Genomic DNA, 22,101 nt, shown 5'->3' with positions numbered 1-22,101 from the left:
CTCCATAAAGAAGTGCAGGTGGCAGGATGAGAAAATAGAGGAGCAAAAGTGAAAGGCAGAGTGAGAGAGAGAGAGAGATACAGCAAGAAAGAGAGAGAGATACAGCAAGAGAGAGAGAGATACAGTGAGAGAGAGAGAGAGATACAGCGAGAGAATGATACAGCAAGAGAGAGAGAGAGATACAGCAAGAGAGAGAGAGAGACAGCAAGAGAGAGAGAGAGAGAGAGAGAGATACAGCAAGAAAGAGAGAGAAAAGAGTGAAATAGTCAGAGGGGCAGACGGAGAGATCAACAGAGAGAGTGACACTGAGACAGAAATGCAGGGGGAGAGAGAGATTTGGCCAGAGTAAATCAGTTCTATTTTAAGACAGCATTAAAGAGACCTCCAGTAGAACAGATGAGAATACATACACACAGACAAAAAGAGGGTTCAATGAGTTCATCACACACACACACACACACACACACACACACACACACACACACACACACACACACACACACACACACAGCTATTTTGGTTACCCATGAATACCTGCCAATATTCTATAGACACAGAAATAACAGAAAGGATTCTGGGTACACTGTTTCCACAATCCTCACATTGTTCCCACAATCCTCATACTGTTCCCACAGTCCTCACACTGTCTCCATAATCTACATACTTTTCCCATAATCCTCACACTGTTACCTCATACTATCACTTCAAAAGAGATGAGAAAAATACCATACAATACAAAGAAAATAAGGTGGTAGGAACTGAGAAAAGCACAACAGAGTGGTAAACCACCGTACATCAATCTCACACACCCACACACACATACATACACATACACACACCCACACCTGCTGAAGTATTCAAATCACATTCACAGTATTAAAAGAATACACACACACACGCTCTCACACCAACATGAGCATTCACGGTGCTTATGTGTGCATGGACGCCTGCATACACACACACACACACACACACACACACACACACACACACACACACACACACACACACACACGCGCGCACACACACATACGGTCCTTGTGGAGCATCCAAATCACATTTCCTCACTGACCATCATCCATCATTCCTGCACACAAAGGCACAGAGTGGAATGACAGAAAACTGCATGGCAACACTCACACTCCACCCTCTCATACTCCACCCTCTCTCACACTCCACACCCTCTGTCTCTGTACCTCTTTCTCTCCTTCACTCTCTGTCCCTCCCTCTTTTTTCCACTCTCTGTCCCTTCCATTACGCACTCTGTTGTTCGTTCTATTTCTTTACTTCTCTTACACACGCAACCCCAACCAATAAACACTGCTTACGTGAGTACAATAAAAGATGTAAACATAAAAGTTTAACTTAAAGGACATTAATTGCTTTGATTGTCTTAATAAATCAAGTCCTACCGAAGATTAACTTCATTACAACTGTCCATCTCAGAATTCATTATTCCAGTGGAACTGCACACATTTGGTAGTATATGTTCATATTCCATGACAGACAGGGCTGTATTATCTCCCGTGTCTGGTTTTCTTTTCTGAGTGTCTGACTTGCACTTCTCTCGCTGGGGGCCAGAACTGCTGCTATCTAATGGCCTTGTCTGTTCAGGGTAAAGTAATTGGGTTGGAGAAGAAAAATGTTTGGCCACAGAAACTGATGTGGAATCCATGTATTTCCACTGTCTTATGGTTTATGCTATACACCACAAGACTGGCCGAGAGGAAAGAGAAATAAAACAGACAGAGGGGGATGGAGGGAGGGAAAGAAGAAGGGAGAGAGAGGGGAATGAGGAAGAAAGGGAAGGAGAGAGAGAGAGAGAGAGAGAAAGAAAGAAAGAAAGAACGAACCATAGGTTATTCCTGTTCATTTCACTATTTCCTTTAAAACTCTACTTTGAGATTCTCCTCGTGCTCCCAGTGACCACAGATGGTAGTTTTTGTGGGTTGGGCACTGGTTTGTATAAGAAGGTGAAAACACCATTGGCACCTGCTGGACTGACGGCTATAAGTTGGAAAGAAAGCAGCATGGGGTACAATAGGGTCAAGTTTAGGGATTTCTACCAGCACTGGGTATATTAGGGTTAGGGTTTTCCATCAGCACTGGGTATATTAGGGTTAGGGCTTCCATCAGCACTGGGTATATTAGGGTTAGGGCTTCCATCAGCACTGGGTATATTAGGGTTAGGGCTTTCCATCAGCACTGGGTATATTAGGGTTAGGGCTTTCCATCAGCACTGGGTATATTAGGGTTAGGGCTTTCCATCAGCACTGGGTATATTAGGGTTAGGGTTTTCCATCAGCACTGGGTATATTAGGGTTAGGGTTTTCCATCAGCACTGGGTATATTAGGGTTAGGGTTTTCCATCAGCACTGGGTATATTAGGGTTAGGGCTTTCCATCAGCACTGGGTATATTAGGGTTAGGGCTTTCCATCAGCACTGGGTATATTAGGGTTAGGGCTTTCCATCAGCACTGGGTATATTAGGGTTAGGGCTTCCATCAGCACTGGGTATATTAGGGTTAGGGCTTTCCATCAGCACTGGGTATATTAGGGTTAGGGCTTTCCATCAGCACTGGGTATATTAGGGTTAGGGCTTTCCATCAGCACTGGGTATATTAGGGTTAGGGCTTTCCATCAGCACTGGGTATATTAGGGTTAGGGCTTTCCATCAGCACTGGGTATATTAGGGTTAGGGTTTTCCATCAGCACTGGGTATATTAGGGTTAGGGCTTCCATCAGCACTGGGTATATTAGGGTTAGGGCTTCCATCAGCACTGGGTATATTAGGGTTAGGGCTTTCCATCAGCACTGGGTATATTAGGGTTAGGGCTTTCCATCAGCACTGGGTATATTAGGGTTAGGGCTTTCCATCAGCACTGGGTATATTAGGGTTAGGGCTTTCCATCAGCACTGGGTATATTAGGGTTAGGGCTTTCCATCAGCACTGGGTATATTAGGGTTAGGGCTTTCCATCAGCACTGGGTATATTAGGGTTAGGGCTTTCCATCAGCACTGGGTATATTAGGGTTAGGGCTTTCCATCAGCACTGGGTATATTAGGGTTAGGGCTTTCCATCAGCACTGGGTATATTAGGGTTAGGGCTTTCCATCAGCACTGGGTATATTAGGGTTAGGACTTTCCATCAGCACTGGGTATATTAGGGTTAGGGCTTTCCATCAGCACTGGGTATATTAGGGTTAGGGCTTTCCATCAGCACTGGGTATATTAGGGTTAGGGCTTTCCATCAGCACTGGGTATATTAGGGTTAGGGCTTTCCATCAGCACTGGGTATATTAGGGTTAGGGCTTCCATCAGCACTGGGTATATTAGGGTTAGGGCTTTCCATCAGCACTGGGTATATTAGGATTAGGGCTTTCCATCAGCACTGGGTATATTAGGGTTAGGGCTTCCATCAGCACTGGGTATATTAGGGTTAGGGCTTTCCATCAGCACTGGGTATATTAGGGTTAGGGCTTTCCATCAGCACTGGGTATATTAGGGTTAGGGCTTTCCATCAGCACTGGGTATATTAGGGTTAGGGCTTCCATCAGCACTGGGTATATTAGGGTTAGGGCTTTCCATCAGCACTGGGTATATTAGGGTTAGGGCTTTCCATCAGCACTGGGTATATTAGGGTTAGGGCTTTCCACCAGCACTGGGTATATTAGGGTTAGGGCTTTCCATCAGCACTGGGTATATTAGGGTTAGGGCTTTCCATCAGCACTGGGTATATTAGGGTTAGGGCTTTCCATCAGCACTGGGTATATTAGGGTTAGGGCTTTCCATCAGCACTGGGTATATTAGGGTTAGGGCTTTCCATCAGCACTGGGTATATTAGGGTTAGGGCTTCCATCAGCACTGGGTATATTAGGGTTAGGGCTTCCATCAGCACTGGGTATATTAGGGTTAGGGCTTTCCATCAGCACTGGGTATATTAGGGTTAGGGCTTCCATCAGCACTGGGTATATTAGGGTTAGGGCTTTCCATCAGCACTGGGTATATTAGGGTTAGGGCTTTCCATCAGCACTGGGTATATTAGGGTTAGGGCTTTCCATCAGCACTGGGTATATTAGGGTTAGGGCTTTCCATCAGCACTGGGTATATTAGGGTTAGGGCTTTCCATCAGCACTGGGTATATTAGGGTTAGGGCTTTCCATCAGCACTGGGTATATTAGGGTTAGGGCTTTCCATCAGCACTGGGTATATTAGGGTTAGGGCTTTCCATCAGCACTGGGTATATTAGGGTTAGGGCTTTCCATCAGCACTGGGTATATTAGGGTTAGGGCTTTCCATCAGCACTGGGTATATTAGGGTTAGGGCTTTCCATCAGCACTGGGTATATTAGGGTTAGGGCTTTCCATCAGCACTGGGTATATTAGGGTTAGGGCTTTCCATCAGCACTGGGTATATTAGGGTTAGGGCTTTCCATCAGCACTGGGTATATTAGGGTTAGGGCTTCCATCAGCACTGGGTATATTAGGGTTAGGGCTTTCCATCAGCACTGGGTATATTAGGGTTAGGGCTTTCCATCAGCAGTGGGTATATTACGGTTAGGGTTTTCCATCAGCACTGGGTATATTACGGTTAGGGCTTCCATCAGCACTGGGTATATTAGGGTTAGGGCTTTCCATCAGCACTGGGTATATTAGGATTAGGGCTTTCCATCAGCACTGGGTATATTAGGGTTAGGGCTTCCATCAGCACTGGGTATATTAGGGTTAGGGCTTTCCATCAGCACTGGGTATATTAGGGTTAGGGCTTTCCATCAGCACTGGGTATATTCTATCACCAAGCCTGGTTCACCATTTCCTCATGTACCCACATTTACATCCACTGTTGTCCTTGCTCATTCAACACTCCAAAAATGCAGCAGCAAGAACGACCTTGGCCTCCGATGACTCTACAAAGCTTTTAAGACCGTCTCACTGCAAACTGTATTCAGCCAACCAATTCTTTCCCCCTATTTACCGTAATGGTACTGTGTGTGTTGACAGTGAGCTGATGGGGGCCGATAACGAAGCCCAGACAGAGCTGTCTAGAAGCAAGACTGTGACATTATGCAAATAATAGAGGACTTTCATGTGCTGTCTCTACCTCTTTTCCTCCCTCTCTCCACTTCCCTATCTCTATATAACTCTCTCCCTCTCTCTCCTCCTCTTTCTCTCTCCCTTCCTCACTGCCTAGCAGGAGCAGTCATAGAGGAGAGAATAAAAACGTCAGAGGGGGAGTCAAAGGGACAGGGTTCCGGTAAATTGACAATCTGTGCATTGGCTCATCATGTTTGATCACAAACGAAATGGCACACTCCAGTACATGGGGACGAGACTTAATTTATGGATCTGCTTTGTGTGTTTATTCTTTCCCCAAGACTCCTTTTCTCTCACTCTTTTTTTCCTCTACAGGAGAGCAAGTAATTATGGCAACTTGTTGGGGGGAAAAAAAAAATGTTCCTCTTCAAAAAAAATCCTTCTTTCCTCCTCAGCCTGCCTCTGTTTCTCCATCTCTCTACTAGTCTCCTCCCATCCCCTCTCTATATCTTCCTGCACATCTCAGCCCCTCACTCCTTTCTTCCATTTGCTCCTCTTTCTCTGGCACTCTCTCTCTTCATACAGTGCTGCACACCACCCTGACACTGGAGGATGAGAGCAGTGTGTAGCAGTGTGTAGCGCAAGGCCACAGATGGGCGTTTCAGCTTCGCCCCTCCCTCCTCCTGCGGGGTCAAAAGTTTACCGTGGTTTTAATTTCACCTTTCTACAGCCAATCAGAGCACGGCAACGGCTACAGGCGAACTTTACCCTACTTGCAAATTAGATGACAAAGCTCTGCAGCTAGTCTTTCTGTTTCGCCTGCTTTTCTCAACCCCCCCCCCCCATGAACCCTTTCTCATGTCATATATTTTTCTTCACTCATCTTTTGCAGCAATTCATTTGGCAAATGGCCAAAAATGGTGTCAGAACTGTATCTCTTTACTTTGGTGTTTAAATCTGTTTATTCTCCATGTTTATAAAAAATGAGCGATGGGGAGAGACAGAGAGACCGTTTTGGGGACAGACGGATGTATGTTTATAAAAAAAATGAGCGATGGGGAGAGACAGACAGACAGAGAGAGAGAAGAGAGTGTTGGGGACAGACAGACAGAGCGAGAGCAAGAGAGAGAGAAAGAGAGAGAGAGAGAGAGAGGGAGGGAGGGAGAGACTGCGACAGGCAGTGTTAGGGAGGGGTGAAGCCAAAAAACAAACAATTCCCTTGAGAAAAGACTGCACGATCCCAATCTACATTTATCTGCATTGTATTGTCATTATGTATGAGAAATGCTCAGTGAACACAATCCTAGTCGTTAATCAATATCCTCTCCACTGCACTCAGCCCCCTCAACCCCCCATATGCATACACATCCTGCACTGAAAAGGGAGGAGTTAAATGAATCATTGATTACAGAGGAATCAGCTCCACTGTGCGATAGAAAAGCAGAGAGAGGAAGAGAGAGAGACCGCTTAAAAAACAATCACATTTACACACTAAACACAGTTTTAGTTCACTGGCTACTATGCACCAATTTCCTCAGAAGTCCAGGCAGTAAATGCATGTCCAGCCTGTCTTTCTGTCAGTGTCTGTGTGTGTCTGTCTGTCTGTGTGTGCGTGTGTGTGTGTTTGCAAAATTCCACATAATCTCTCATCACTGGGATGTTTGGCTGGATGTTGTACCATGAGTACTGGAGCCTGATTCTGAGATTCCTGCTTGCACAGTTTGTAAATATACTTGCACAGTTTGTAAATATGCTTAGAAATGAAAGCAAATTACAATACGATGGGAATGCCACTGCATTAAGGCAAAAAGAAAGGAGTGTTAATGTTTAGTTTTCATATAATCGCATTAGAATTCCATGCAGGACTACTAACAGGACTACTAATAAACAAACAATAATTGAGAAGGGCAGTAAAGAACCAGATCCAGAGCTCCCTAATCTTATGTTATCAAGCTTTGGAGATCCAGAGCACTGAGCCCAAGCTCTTAGGAGCTGCTGAGGGGCGACCAGGGGTTCCAACTTCTACTTCTACTGCACCTGTAACAGAGTTAATTGCCTGGTGAAGAACAGTTTACCTTAACCAATTACACCTACAACCAGCTGGAACCAACCCCCACCATCCCTGCGCTTCAACCATCCCCCACCATCCCCACGCTTCAACCACTAGTCTAAAGGAAGTCTTCTTGCCCAGCTGCTTGGTTGTTGGATATCCTGCACAGCAATCATAGAGAATTAAGCTGAAAATAGGCTTGTGAGTGCACTGACGGACAAAAAGTAAGATCTAATTCCACCGAGTGGTGTTGTTAGCACATTTCTGCATCACAACCAAATAAGAGTGAACACGATCTTGAAAAAAATTTATTATTATACATATTGCACACATTAAAACCATCAAATAAAATAGTCCAAACAAACTTATATAACTATTTTAACAATCGAACTTGTAGCAATTCCTGAGAAGCTACAGGATGCTCGATCGGCCGAGCTGTCACAGATGCTTCTTGATCTCTCAGCAGCCTTTGACAAAGTCCACCACAAGTTCCTCTTCTCTAGCCCCACAAGATGTGGGAGTACTGCACAGCTTGGAGATGGCTTGCTTCAAACCTTGAGAGATGGTCACATCAAGAGACATGGACGGGATCCACATTGGCTCTCTACCGGTGTCCCACAAGGCTCAGTGCTTGGACCTCTTCTGTTCTCCCTGTATCCCTGCTCTCTTAGTGAGGCCACATCCTTACATGGTTTCTCATTACACATCTGTGCTGGTTATACTCAACTGATTTTCTCCTTTCCATCTTCCAACGCTCAGGTTTCCGCTTGTATCTCACTCGGTCCTTTGTCATCTCGAGACTGCATTCATTCCTGGCAATGCCATCAAACTACTGGAACTGATCCAGAATGCAGCTTCATGGCTTGTTTTCAACCTCCCAAAGTTCATACCAAAGCTCTCCCATATCCATCCCATGCTGCATTCCCTTCACTAGCTCCCTGTGTCAGCTCACTTCAAATTCAAGTTAAAACTGGCTCAGCTGTCACGTACCTAAAAGCACTAATCAAAGTCCATTCTGCACCACGCTGCCTTTGAGCCACTAATACAGAGTGACTTGAACCACCATCCCTCAAGGCGCAAAGAAAAGATGCATCAAGACTCTGCGCTGGCTCCCAGGTGGTGGAGTGTCCTTCCCCTGGCAATCCATACAGCTGAAATGTTTGTCTTCAAATAAAGAATGAACGTTTACCTCTTCACCAAGTCATTGAGCATTTAAATATGGACAAAAGTAATCTTTGCATTTTTTTACGGCTGATGCTTTTATCCAAAGCAACTTACAATTATGACTGAGTATAACCTGGGCAATTGAGGGTTAAGGGTCTTGCTCAGGGGCCCAACAGTGGCAACTTGGCAGTGGTGTGGCTTGAACTGTCAAACTTCCAATTGCAAGTTAAGTACCTTAACCACTGAGCTACCACTGCCCACTAACACTGTCTTTTGTTCTGTTTTAACCAGGGCTTTAGCCTGATGATATTCCTAACACTGACATGTTGTCCTGTGAAGATCTGTGTTTGATAGAAAAAGTGTTGCTAAGCACTCTGGACAAATACTGCAGAAGCATGTTAATAAGAAGGAAATAAAAGGTCAGAAATGCCTTTATCTTCTGTGCTAAAGCCAGGCAGGAAGCAAAGAGGGAGGGTCTTTGGCGAAAACAAAGTTAGGAAAACCAGCAAAGCTTTAGGAGTGGGAACATCCTCCATCTCCCATCTAATTGTCTTCCTCAAGTGTTCATGGGAAAAGGATGCCAACAGCAATCTGGCAACCTAATAATCGAGCAGCCTAGCAATCCAGAATATAATTAACCAGAAACCTGTCACTCCAGCATATGCAATGATTAGTAGGAAAACCATTAAACATTTTTAATTAAAAAAAACAAATTCAAAAAAGGTGGGGACAATGACCAAGACTACACAAAACAAGTGGGAATACAAAAACTCCATTTAAAATAATTTCAACTCCGTCCAGCTCAACACCTCTGCTTCCTGAGATCTTCATGCTCATGTTTGAGAACTTCTGCTGTCCAGACACAAGTGCCACTTCACAGCCCCAGTGCGTCCCAGGTAGGAAGGTCAGACGTTCTGTGAATTATTAATGCAGTTGTTCTATCTTTCCATGGACATCAGGTTTCCAGTTTTCTTTACACTCAAAGAGAAGTATTTATTTATAGCAATCCATGAGGTTAATCCCCACTGTGCCTTAGCTCAAGCTGCCCTGTGTGGTCCTAGAGGGGAAACTTACCCTGCTATGCATGAGTTGAACAATAAAGCTCAAATGTCAAAACTGATACTTCCAAATATCTGTTGTGTCAACAGCCATGATACTGCGTAGGGGTTCGGGTGTCAAATAACTGTTCAGCGACATGCCACCCACAATCTCAGATGAGCCTCTCCGAGGACACAAACACATGGTAGACAGCAGATACCTTGGAAGTAGCGAGATGATTCCTACTCTCAGTCACTAATCATGCACCTGCATGTTGAGTTAAGGAGAGCACAGTCTGCACAGTCCTATGGGGCCTGACCATTCCATCAGCCCGCAGATGTAACACACTGTGTGAGAGCCTCTGTCCTGAAACACTGCCACAAACTTGCAATTCAACCACCCACCATGTATGTTTCCAACAACCTGAGCACTTTGTGTTCTGAAGCTGTTATACTATATTCTGACTTACCCATTAATCTGTTAACTGTATCCTACAATGTAAAGGGTAGCAACAAAAAAAATTATTAAGACAGCAGCACTATAATTTGCTGTTCAGTTTCTCTCCAGAAGAAATGTATAAAATGCCACATTATAATAAGCTATAATAAATTTAGAGAATTGCAGCAACAAATGAAAAGCAAGCTCTGAGGTTAATGCTATGGTAGATGGCACCTTTAAAACATTGTAGTCAGCGCCTCAAAACTTGTCGACACATGAGCGGTAGCAGAGGGGGCCAGCAGCCTGATGTGCTCTTACAACAGCAGAAGAGTTCAGACAGAGTTGAAGCCACATCTGGGAACATTTACTGCTAAAGTTCTTAGCGCAAGAGAGAGAGAGAGAGAGAGACAGAGACAGAGAGAATGGATAAAAATGGTAAAAATCCTTAACTTTCTTTTCAATGTAAGAGCAAATGAAATCAGAACGATGCTTTCCTCCCTGGAATGCAACACTTTGGAGCTCCAAAGACCCTCCGCCATGTAACTGACAGAAAAAAACTCCATCAGTAAAGTAGGTAGACCCCCTCCCAGGTGCTATGAGGTTCAGCAGACCGAGAGCAACCTACACTGGTTCAGCAGACACAGAAGCCCAGAGCACAGAGCAATCCCTCATGGACTGCTCAGGAATAGAGTTATAATAGAGTAATCCCTCATGGACTGCTCAGGAATAGAGTTATAACAGAGTAATCCCTCATGGACTGCTCAGGAATAGAGTTATAACAGTAATCCCTCATGGACTGCTCAGGAATAGAGTTATAACAGTAATCCCTCATGGACTGCTCAGGAATAGAGTTATAATAGAGTAATCCCTCATGGACTGCTCAGGAATAGAGTTCACTTTGATGTCAATTTTATATCGTTCTTTCCATTTGTCTTTCTTTTTCCCCTTTTCCTCCTCTCACACACTGTCTCTCTCTCTCTCTCTCTCTCTCTCACTCTGTCTTCATATCTCTTCACCCAACAGCCTGCCTGTCTCCTGTCCTGGCTGTGTGTGTAGTGTATTGAGCACACCCAGATTCACAGCATTACGGGAACGAATGACCTTGAGCCAGCATGCAGGAGTGTGTTACCATGGCAACGGTGCTTCACACAACCAGTAACAGCTGGATGCAACACACTCCCAGAATTTCAGAAGGATTCACCACAGCAGGGTGAAAAGCAGGAGACAGTTGTCTTTGTTCACCTATACTAACCTTTTGGTCATACTGACACCAACATTAAGATTTTTTTAGACCTTTGCCCAAATAACAACAAACAGCAAAAATCTAAAAACTAGTGAGTCTTATTATCAACGTCAAATGGCTAATTGGAGTGTATTCACATTAGGCTGTCATGTTTATTTCATTAATATTAATAAACACCACTTGAAGGAGCTTCCTCAGATGCCTGAAGGCATAAGAAGCTGTGGAAGTCATACCTGAATAATAAAGAAAACAAACTGGTGACACTCAAAAGCTTATCATTACTTCCATATCAAATCAGAGTAAATGTAACACATGAGTAACACAAGAGTAAATGTAAGACAAGAATAAACGTAACAAGAGCAAATGAAACAAGTTCCATCTGGAAACCATTTCACAAATGTCTGGCTCTGAATACCTAAATTAATCTGACATGTGTGTCACAATGTGAATTTAATACAACACAGACCCACAAACAGACAAGTAAACAAAAAAGCACAGGAATTCAAAAAACTTACTCCTAACTCAGCACCACCGTGCTCTAACCCACCCCTAACTCAGCACCACCGTGCTCTAACCCACCCCTAACTCAGCACCACCGTGCTCTAACCCACCCCTAACTCAGCACCACCGTGCTCTAACCCACCCCTAACTCAGCACCACCGTGCTCTAACCCACCCCTAACTCAGCACCACCGTGCTCTAGCCCACCCCTAACTCAGCACCACCGTGCTCTAGCCCACCCCTAACTCAGCACCACCGTGCTCTAGCCCACCCCTAACTCAGCACCACCGTGCTCTAGCCCACCCCTAACTCAGCACCACCGTGCTCTAACCCACCCCTAACTCAGCACCACCGTGCTCTAACCCACCCCTAACTCAGCACCACCGTGCTCTAGCCCACCCCTAACTCAGCACCACCGTGCTCTAACCCACCCCTAACTCAGCACCACCGTGCTCTAACTCACCCCTAACTCAGCACCACCGTGCTCTAACCCACCCCTAACTCAGCACCACCGTGCTCTAACCCACCCCTAACTCAGCACCACCGTGCTCTAACCCACCCCTAACTCAGCACCACCGTGCTCTAACCCACCCCTAACTCAGCACCACCGTGCTCTAACCCACCCCTAACTCAGCTTCAGCACTAGCCCAGTCTTCTAAGTTAGTCATCATTTATAATTCACTTGATTGATTTTCCCCAATACCAGCAATATGCCACTGCCTGCAAAGGTGACATATGAAGAAAAGTCAGTGCTCCTGCAAACATGAGGCATGGTGTCTGTAATCAAAGCTTTTGTAACTGCAGTTAGGACTGGCTAGATCTGTGTTACAAGCCTGACACATTCTTCAGATATGTGCTGTTCAAACACAGCAGTAGCAGTTCAGTCATAGCAGCCTGGGTTAACGAAGCAGGGCTTGTAAGGAATGTTGTGGGAGATCTGAACTGTATATAAAGTCATACACAAACCCATCATGTTTGGGTGGCTTACACCATGTTTAAAATGACTACATTTGTTATTCAATTCATTATCTTTCATTCGGGTCTTCAAATGAGCACAAAGAGACCCCATCTCCAGATTGCTTGCCTTTTTGTACAATACAGTACAGTAGAAGGTATCCAGCTTTCTTTAAACGACAAAAGGGAGGTAAAGCATTGACAACTACAATAAAAAAGAGTGACTGGAGGAATCCTCTCCTTCTTTCAATGTTTTGAGGTGGAATGAAAATGTGCAGAAAGATTCATTTATCTATAATATATGCTGACATGTTCGAGAGGAGGCCATGTTCGCCAGTGAAAAGGACAAAACGTGGTACCAAACGTGGCACTTGGCCCGAGCCCCACCAAGAGAGAGAACGGAGGGCATCCAGAGAGAGGCCATGGTGCTCTAACCCACCCCTAACTCAGCACCACCGTGCTCTAGCCCACCCCTAACTCAGCACCACCGTGCTCTAACCCACCCCTAACTCAGCACCACCGTGCTCTAACCCACCCCTAACTCAGCACCACCGTGCTCTAGCCCACCCCTAACTCAGCACCACCGTGCTCTAACCCACCCCTAACTCAGCACCACCGTGCTCTAACCCACCCCTAACTCAGCACCACCGTGCTCTAACCCACCCCTAACTCAGCACCACCGTGCTCTAGCCCACCCCTAACTCAGCACCACCGTGCTCTAACCCACCCCTAACTCAGCACCACCGTGCTCTAGCCCACCCCTAACTCAGCACCACCGTGCTCTAACCCACCCCTAACTCAGCACCACCGTGCTCTAACCCACCCCTAACTCAGCACCACCGTGCTCTAACCCACCCCTAACTCAGCACCACCGTGCTCTAACCCACCCCTAACTCAGCACCACCGTGCTCTAACTCACCCTAACTCAGCACCACCGTGCTCTAACCCACCCCTAACTCAGCACCACCGTGCTCTAACCCACCCCTAACTCAGCACCACCGTGCTCTAACCCACCCCTAACTCAGCACCACCGTGCTCTAACCCACCCCTAACTCAGCACCACCGTGCTCTAACCCACCCCTAACTCAGCTTCAGCACTAGCCCAGTCTTCTAAGTTAGTCATCATTTATAATTCACTTGATTGATTTTCCCCAATACCAGCAATATGCCACTGCCTGCAAAGGTGACATATGAAGAAAAGTCAGTGCTCCTGCAAACATGAGGCATGGTGTCTGTAATCAAAGCTTTTGTAACTGCAGTTAGGACTGGCTAGATCTGTGTTACAAGCCTGACACATTCTTCAGATATGTGCTGTTCAAACACAGCAGTAGCAGTTCAGTCATAGCAGCCTGGGTTAACGAAGCAGGGCTTGTAAGGAATGTTGTGGGAGATCTGAACTGTATATAAAGTCATACACAAACCCATCATGTTTGGGTGGCTTACACCATGTTTAAAATGACTACATTTGTTATTCAATTCATTATCTTTCATTCGGGTCTTCAAATGAGCACAAAGAGACCCCATCTCCAGATTGCTTGCCTTTTTGTACAATACAGTACAGTAGAAGGTATCCAGCTTTCTTTAAACGACAAAAGGGAGGTAAAGCATTGACAACTACAATAAAAAAGAGTGACTGGAGGAATCCTCTCCTTCTTTCAATGTTTTGAGGTGGAATGAAAATGTGCAGAAAGATTCATTTATCTATAATATATGCTGACATGTTCGAGAGGAGGCCATGTTCGCCAGTGAAAAGGACAAAACGTGGTACCAAACGTGGCACTTGGCCCGAGCCCCACCAAGAGAGAGAACGGAGGGCATCCAGAGAGAGGCCATGGGTCAAAGAGCAGAAGACAAGAGAGAGAACGGAGAGCATCCAGAGAGAGGCCATGGGTCAAAGAGCAGAAGACAAGAGAGAGAAAAATGAAGGCAGGAGTGAAGAAAACATCAACTGATGTACAACAATAAAACATAAAAGGCGAGTAGGTGAGACAGAGACAATTATGGCAAGAGATGTAATTAAATAGCAAACAGAAAATGTAATGAGAGAAAACTAACTGTCCTTCCAAAAGCAGGTAATCGTTCCATGTTTTCACTCTTCTCCTCTGCGTAGTTTGCCCTAACTGCCTTCAGCTCCCAGCCACCATGTGCTCCTGCGCATGAGCCAGTCAGCACCTCCTTGCTGCCTTCATCTCCCCCCTCTTTGTTTGGCAGACACCATCCATCACTGTCACCTCAGTCATGCCATCGAGCCTCACGTGGTTTGTCACAGGCAAGGCAGTGTGGCGGTGTCCGGCCACCCAGTTCACCAGTGGTTAGATGCCCTCTGTAAGTCGCTAGGGGGACCTAAGGGGCTCTTTCTTCTTTCAAATATATTTAACGCATCTTTAAGGAAAAACTACTTTTTCCATGGATTTGTTCATCTAACAGTTTACATGTAGCAATTAATCCTACTTACATTATTACATATTTACAATTAAGGGTACGTGCCTCCTGTGTTGCATTGTAGAGTCAAAGCTAAAATGTTGTTCCGGTTGAAACTCAAGGCTTGTCAGCCAAACTGAACAGGCTGGCTTTTTGCTCCATCTAGTGTAAAGCCCTTATGGACAGCAGCGAACAGTATCTCCACATGTTTCTCATCATCTTTTCTCCAGTGCTCCAGTGTCTGCTGGAGCCCCATTTCTGGGTCAGTGATCTCTGTTTCAGCCATTCTTTTAGAAAGCATGGAGATAATGTAATAGCAAGTATCCAGTGGACCCAGGTAGGCCAGGTAAGGTGTTGAAAGTGAGAGGCAGAGAATGGACAAGACCAGGGAACGTACCATACATGGTGTTCTCTTCGGAATCTCTCTAAACCCATGAGTCACTGCTCATATCTCTCCTTATCCTGCTGTCCTCAGACACTTTTCCACCTACATGGTGGCTGTGCCAATGTCAGAACTTTTAACTAATCTGTGCTTTTTCTACCACCAAAGGACTGGTTCTCAACCACCAAAGTTAGTGCCAGTCTGGTGCCATAAAACCTGAAGGTCTGGAGCCAATGAACCTGTGACACAGGTGGTGCAAGGGTGTGGTCTTGCCGTCACTTGTAAAGTTATTCAGTCTTCATTTTCCATCACTTCTCTACAGTTCATATAATCTGATATTTTATCTGCCACCTAACAGCTATAAACAATCACAACATAAAAATACACATAGCGCTCATCATCTTACACATACTTGTCCTCTATGACAATTCCTCTATGTCAGGTTGAGATGCTAAAATAATTATTTATTGACTATATGCTCTCAAAGCAAGAACTAAAACTTGCAAGCAAACAATGCGATCAATATTGTTTTGATGTCATCTGTTGACTTCTGTTTCCAGACTGAGGTATGACCATCAGATATGTAATCATCCAGTTCTCCAGCCAGTGGAAGGGCAGCCCAGTTTTGTAAAGTTCTCGTAAAATTTACTTCATCCTGGGAACCATGTTTGTCGGTGGCACTGGCACCAGCACTGAGGTTGAAAAAGTGGTAAGAGAGAACTCAAGACCTATATATCTGTAAAATCTGTCAAGAAAGGGATGCTCTTTCAGTAGAATCTATCAGTAGTATGACAGAGGTCTGTGATATTGCATTTATCATCATGCTCAAAGGCTCCAGTAAGACCAATAAGGCTCTTCTATAAACTTCCCCAGTTGCTGCAGTTCTTCGTGCAGGTCAAGCAGCAAGCAGTTTAACATGAACACTGTGTTAAATAAAGCTGAGATTGTTTACTCCTTCCACATTCAGACAAGTGTTAGGCAGCTCACTAATAAAGTGGAAATGCAAGGAGTGAGTGGTTAACACTTCATTAATATCTGTCCTTAACCTCAGAGAGATTGTTGACAAAGATAACTAATGTTCTGCAGAGAAACAATCTCTGTCACTGCCTGCAGGAGGCAGTGTTTGGAGGCTCTTCATTCAGATTGTTCTATTGCCACAACATACATCTCATCCACCACAGGGATGGAACTGCCAAGCAATAGCTGCACCTGATTCCACCTATTTAATCATTTGGTCTCAACTGGTCTCAGTTGGGTCACAACTGGTCTCAATTGGTCTCAACTGATTAAAAAGGTAAGCTCCTGCTGGGTTGGAATAAGACAAGCAATCACACTGTCCGTTTGCATATAAAATTGCCCATCCCAGTCTAGACCTTACCTGCATATAACAACCAACCAAAAATTCTGGCCAAGAAGGACAATAGGTTTTATAACTGTGGAATAACTGGATGGAAATCATCAAAATTTACAAATGAGCAATGCAATTTGATTTGCCACCTCACATTACCCAGGACCAAACAGGAGCTGGAAACACAGTAGCACATAGTTGTGCTCCATATACTGAAGCCAGTCTGTGTGATCAGACTGAGTTCTTGGTTAAACTTATTTATGTTTCCGAAATGGGCATCTGCAGTTGCCACAAAGCAGAAGGCTAGTTAAGGCTGGTTAGCTAGCTATTCCTATTATATTTGTGCTATATATAACCATAGAAGCTAAGTTTCTTTTAAACAAACAAATATAATGTTTCAATTTATAAATCAACAATAATAAACAAGCACAAGCAAGTCTGGTCATACAAATGAAATACAGTGTGTTGCATACAGCACAGAAACACCGTTATGTGCTTTTCACTACACTTACCTCGACTGTACAGAGTCGTCAGAACAAAACATGGTGACAGTGTCTATATCTGCCCGTTAAGGTTTTTTAACACAGACAATTCTGGAAAACTGATATTTCTTGATATGCATTCAACACCAAGTATATACAGCTGACAAGTAACTTTTTGCTGGTTTACAACAAATCTTAGATGAACGTAGATGACTAATTTATTAGCACTTGTTTAGAAGGCATTTTGCTACTCTTCTGTCAAACCTTTCTATGTGAGATGTGTTCCCATATAAGTAGAATGATTCCTAAATGTATGTTATAAAAATAAGTTCGCGTGTGTAGCGAACACCTGGCTTGTGTAATTTCGATTATCGTGGACGCCCCTGGCCGTATCCAGATTGTTGCTGTAATATTTATGCCCAATGACACCTGGTTGGACAGCGTGCTCTCGTATACCCTCCCACATCACATAATACTCCATCCAATACAGCGCGTAAAACTAGTCCATCAAAAAAGTCTAAGAGATTTTGCATTTGTATAATACTTGCATTACAAATTACTTGTAAGTATTTAAAACAGAAACATGATTTTGGAACATTAAATCTAAACGACCCCGGTTCCGTTTCGAACCACAATCTTCGTTGTCGGCAAAAGCATTTTTATTTGGATAGCCCCAACGACATGTACAGAAACTAAGATTTGCCTAATCGTGCATCTGTGTTTATGGTCTCTCTGGCATGTGCAGCGAATGGCATACGGGAAAAAATGTATGTACAGGAAAACAGAATCTGTCTAGCTAGCTGACTGTGTGAACTGAATTGGGGACATTTAAAATTAGTCTTCGCCAATCGCTGCTACAACCTCTACAATAAACGCAACATGTAGAATATTTGAAATCTACGGAATAAGTCGCAACCCGTTAAGATTAACGGTGAAACTTGGACAAAAACGGTTTGCCTTGTCTTGCCTTGGACATCCTTTATTTGCGTGTGATGCGTGCCGTTTAATAAGTTACCAGTACCTCGCCTAAAACTTTAACAATTTCAGAAACACAACAATATAACCAAAAACCAGAAACAATTAAACGATTGGGTACACTTGAAGCAAGCGAACTTAAATCTCTCAGAGCATTACATGGGACTGAAACTGGCTTACCGTCCAAATAAACCAGCACGTGCGGCGTAAAGGCTGTTTCGCGTGCAAGTCACCAAGAACGTCTGCGAGCGAAGCGCGAGCGTTTCCGTGATATCAACACCAGCACAATGTTGCCGCGCGTGATACTAACTGGCGGATCGCATAAGACAAAGGTTCACTAAAAAAGTAGCGCACCTAACTTACCTATTTATTACTATCCCGAGGACAGCATATATTTCTTCTACTTCTTCTACGGGTTTTTTTTCTTTCGTCTTATTCGTCTTAATTATTATTAATATTATTGTGCTTCCTTTTTATTTATTTATTTTTTAACAATTCTCTCTCCGCCATCTTCGGTACTGTGTTTGTTTAAATGGGAAACACTCCCCGAGAGTGGTCAGCCCGCTTGTAGCCGACGGTGAGGATTTCTGGGTAATGAAGTCACTTCTGTCTTAACCGGCAACACTTTTCAACGTGGGCCTCGTGACAATGGACTACATATACATGTATGCACAGGAGGTGCAACTTGTAGTCCAATGTAGACAGCTGGCACGATGACATGAGTGCAACATGCCACGGTATTTATTTATAGTCCTGTTAACCTGATAGGCACCCTGAAAGCAAACAATGACCTGCACACACGGTGTGTGTCGTTCGTTTAACAACCCATTGTACATATACTCTGTGTGTGTGTGTGTATGGAGATATATATATAATTACAAAAATGCATATTATTGGATTCACCACACATCCAAACATAGTCATGTTATTTGCCAATACAGTTAATAATGTGACAAAACACATTGTGCTATTTCCCCCCTTTGTTTGAAACATATTAAAGGTACAAACGGTAGTGCATCATTATATGACTTCATACAGTAAAGTGCATTAGATTTGATTCATGTGAAGTTTTTAAAATGTCATTAATGTATCACCAGTATAAAACTATATGATAAAGAAGCTTTGATGAAAACACATCTTATATATACACGTGTTAGTGCATCATTATTGCTCTGTTTATTGCATGTTATTATTCTGTTTAAACCATTAAAGCAGACTGTAAAATCCAATGTGAAGTTCACTGGATCGCTAATGACAAACATCTTAATGATTTTATGGTCATATGTATTCAGAGCACAGGGCATTAAAATATATAATTCTACTCTTCTTAGTCTTGTGCTGTTAGGGTGAGCATGCTCACTTATATGATATAAAACTATAAGGATAAATAAATGTACACAAGGGTAAATGGATAAATAAATGTACACAGGGGTTATTGAATAAATGAATGTACACATGGGTTATTGGGGGAGGGAATTATTACACATACAAAAAGTGAACTGCAGATATTATACAATTATGCCAGAGATGTTAAAGTATAGAAATTGCACCAGTCAATAAAGCTGGCTACTAGTGAGAACCGTATTCCTTCATCCTTATTTTTCTTTTTTGAAATCACAAAGGTCAATGTTCAGAATGTTATTAACCAAGCGATCTGTTTTTTCATGTCAGCTAGCTAGTGGGTCAGCTAGCTAGCTAGCGAAACACTTTTCCACCCAGGTTAGCTGGCTACCTGGATTGTTACAACCCAGTCTAGATTGGTCCTGAAATATGACGGACTGGTGTATGGGAGTGATATAATGGACCGGCGTATAGGAGTGAAACGATGGACTGGTGTATGGCATTAAGACAATGGATCAGTGTATGGCAGTGATATGATGGACCAGTTTAAGGCAGTGATACGAGAGTAATAAGAGTAGAATTATATATTTTTAATACCCTGTGTTCTGAATACATATGACCATAAAATCATTATTTAAGATGTTTGTCATTAGTGATCCAGTGAACTTCACATTGGGAGTGATATGACGTACTGGTGTATAGGAGTGATACAATGCACCGGTTAGTGTATGGGACACACTAACTGTTAAAAAGGCCAGTATTGATTGGACTGTTCTGCTGCACCTGTCAGTGGTTTGTTCCAGGTGCTGAGCTCATGTCAAGAATAATAACTTTAGCTTAACATGAAAATGGAAGTCGTGAAGTTCAAAGACAATGTGTTCAAGATCTCCTCTGTTAGTGTGTCCATTAAGTGTTAATTTATAAAATGCTGAAAATTGGATAGTGATTGAGAGTGAGATTTAATGTTATTAATATGGATAGATTAAGTTTTGATGATATACCAAGACATGTTTTGTTAAACCCGTCAGCATGGTCACGTTTAACAAGTGACTTTAGATGTCCTCCTAACTGAGAGCTAGCTAACATGTATAATCCATATTATTGTGTCAGCATAACATGTTCTTCCACAATTGTATGCTAATTATACAATGTGGCATGCTATGTTCATACTGTTAATTTGGTTTAATAAGTACATAGAAGCAGTTATCTATAAGCAGTTATTGGAGTCAAAATTTAAGACCAGTTGTGGTCTTAGAGTGCTACCCAGTGAACATGCTGTCTAACTGTAGTCAAATAATAAGACTACTGACCATTAAGATAATCAATGTTAATAATAACCATTTATGTTGTTTACTTGTGTACAAAAAACACAAAAATGGCCATATTCACCTTCGAGAGACATAATTAGAAGAATGTTCATTGGTGGATTGAAGCACAAAACCCGTAGTGTAGAGGCAAGCCATTATCAGTTACATCTTCTTCTCACTGACCATCCCTTGAGTACTATTTTAACATTCTATTTAGTATATGCAACATTGGATGTAGCCTCACTATCTCACAAATAGACTCTTTCAAAGTTTGTAAACTAAGATGATATCACAATGATGTGCACACATTTTGGCACTGAAGCATAGCATTCTGACATATGTTAGCAGCAGAGCCAGTTTAAAAATGTTCTGGTGTTAGACAAAATACAGATTTCTGGTTGGTGTGTACACAATCGTACAAACCGTTATCCAAATTTTATTATATTCCATGTGTGCGTCCTTTTCAGAGCAATAGTAGATATCTATGGGAGTTGTCACAAAGCAGCTTTACAAATGTTTGAGTCCAAGCCCCCAGTGAGCAAGCCAAGGGCGACAGTGGCAAGGAAAAACTCCCTAGAGCATGAGGAAGAAACCTTAAGAGGAACCAAGACTTGAAGGGGGGGGGCATCCTCCTCTGGCCAACAACGGACACCACAATAGTAACAATATAAACAATACAGAGTCAAATAAGTAGTGAGAGACAAAATAATAAAAATATATAAGCAATCGATATCTATTTCGGTTTTCTTCAAGTCCTAGTCTGGTTTCGACAGTGTGCGTGTGTCTGAAACCCCATCTTCCATGAGAACATCTGTGAAGGGCAACAGAGAAGTAGTTGGCTGGGGTGGAGGTATTGTGGGCTACAGCACGGGACATCAGGGGGTGGTGGGAGGAGCCATGGCAGCTGAGACGAGGCTCAGTAACAACATGACATCAGGTGTAGGTGGACCTCGGCAGAAAGAGAGACTAGATTAGGCATGTCCAGGTACAAGGGTGTGTAAATTAGGGAACTATAATGTGCAGTGATGGACTCCAGCAGATCTAGCTATAGCAGCACAGATAAAAAGAAAGAGCCAGAAGGAAACACAGGGATGAGGGCACCCTGGAACATCAACACTCCACCACTCTCAGTCAACAAACTTGAGTGACAAAAGAGAGGTGAATTGACAGCATTGATAACATCCCAGTTTACCACAACTCTCAATGCCCACGGACCCCCATATTTACACCTTTACCTAAGATGGGAAGTAGTTAATAAAATGCCTGACTATACAGGTTTTCAGCCTAGCCTTAAATATTGAAACTGTGTCTGAACCTTGACCATTTACAGGAGGTTTATTCCATAGGATCCATAATGACTCCAAGATCTAGGACTTTTGAAGAAAAAGTGAGTGGGAGACCATTGAGGTTCATTAAGTAATTAGA

At 43.4% G+C, this 22,101-nt stretch overlaps 1 protein-coding gene across 9 annotated transcripts in view; it reads right to left on the bottom strand.

Moving 5' to 3' along the window:
* Nucleotides 1-18,538, bottom strand: part of LOC113586422 (nuclear receptor coactivator 3) — a 72,458-nt gene extending 53,920 nt beyond the window's left edge. For 6 of the 9 annotated variants that reach the window (XM_081709548.1, XM_081709550.1, XM_081709552.1 and 3 more), the window contains exon 1: nucleotides 18,392-18,538. The gene's annotated coding sequence lies outside the window, so the exon portion shown is untranslated. Of the gene's footprint in view, nucleotides 1-18,208 lie in introns of all 9 variants that reach the window. The other 3 variants (XM_081709547.1, XM_081709549.1, XM_081709556.1) reach the window with 1 other exon arrangement.
* Between the last annotated feature and the right edge of the window lie 3,563 nt (nucleotides 18,539-22,101).

Source organism: Electrophorus electricus, unplaced genomic scaffold (assembly GCF_041902795.1).
Source record: "Electrophorus electricus isolate QZ-2024a unplaced genomic scaffold, ASM4190279v1 Scaffold56, whole genome shotgun sequence".
NCBI classification, from domain to species: domain Eukaryota; kingdom Metazoa; phylum Chordata; class Actinopteri; order Gymnotiformes; family Gymnotidae; genus Electrophorus; species Electrophorus electricus.
Note: the sequence above shows the minus strand (reverse complement) of the source record. Positions and strands in the feature narration are given on the sequence as shown.